The following is a 1,176-nucleotide window of genomic DNA, read 5'->3' as shown; positions in this document are numbered from 1 at the left end:
AGGATGCTAATTTTTTTAAAACACCATACAATCAATTGGTAACACATGATATATTAATATATATTTATTTTTATCTCATTATACATTTATGTTTTTAAACTTTGAGTAAACGCTCAAATTTGTATAACATTGAACAATAGACACGCTCGTCCTATGTGACGTGTGTTCTACGTGATGTCCTGTGTGTATTATACCACATAGAACTTATGTGTCTGGTACCTGTTCAACTTCATACAAAATATTTGCTAAAGCTAATAAGATGACCCGATAATATATAAATTTCTTATACCAATATTGTATATAATTTGATCGGTTTTATTAATCATATGCTTATATTCGTCCTTCCTCGATAAACATTCTAAACAAAGAAGTTGAGACTTTTACTAAGGAAAGTCAAATTATAAGAAGTAATTGTACATAAGAAGCTTATACATAAAATAGAATAAAAATTTTCACCTATCTACTAAATATAATTTTTTAACGAACATGTTAAATGACACTCTCGAATAAAGATAACTTTGTCATTCCAAGTAGGCAAAACCTTATAACAATATCATGCAACTCCAAAATATTTTATTATGTTTATTGTATTATTACATCAATTGTTGAGATGGCCGAGTTGGTCTAAGGCGCCAGATTAAGGTTCTGGTCCGAAAGGGCGTGGGTTCAAATCCCACTCTCAACACATATTTTATTTTTTTATAAATTATCATTTATTTTTATTTTTAAGTTTTCACATATAATAAAAAGATTTTCACCTTCAGAATTCTCTGAATTTTCAACATTCATTATAAATAAATATTAATTCGTATTTGCAATAAAAATCGCTTTGGATGATTGCAGTACGAAGAACATTATACACTGAAAATTAATTTTGAACTTATCTCGAAAAGTTAGTTACACGCTAAAACTATAATGACAACCTATTACGCACTTTTAGTATCTAAAATTAATTTTTTTACCCCCTAAAACTGACGTGATGAAAAAAAAACATGTTTGACAGTAAATAAAATAAAAAAATAAATTAAAATCTTCTTTTTACTATCACCCGACCCCCACCCTCCATCCTCCACTACCACCCAACACCTTCTTCTTCTTCTTTATTTTTTTCATACCCAATTTTCGTCCACCCCACTATACCTCCACCAAAATTCCCTCCTCATCCCCCCCCCCCCA

General features: G+C 29.8%; 1 non-coding gene across 1 annotated transcript; it reads left to right on the top strand.

Annotated features, from left to right (window-relative positions):
* The first annotated feature begins 604 nt into the window (after positions 1-604).
* TRNAL-AAG lies at positions 605-685 on the top strand. Its single transcript has one exon. It is a non-coding gene; the product is annotated as a tRNA-Leu (tRNA).
* The last annotated feature ends 491 nt before the right edge of the window (positions 686-1,176 follow it).

This window comes from Solanum pennellii, chromosome 10 (assembly GCF_001406875.1).
Source record: "Solanum pennellii chromosome 10, SPENNV200".
NCBI classification, from domain to species: domain Eukaryota; kingdom Viridiplantae; phylum Streptophyta; class Magnoliopsida; order Solanales; family Solanaceae; genus Solanum; species Solanum pennellii.
This window is presented reverse-complemented; position numbering and strand designations above follow the sequence as displayed.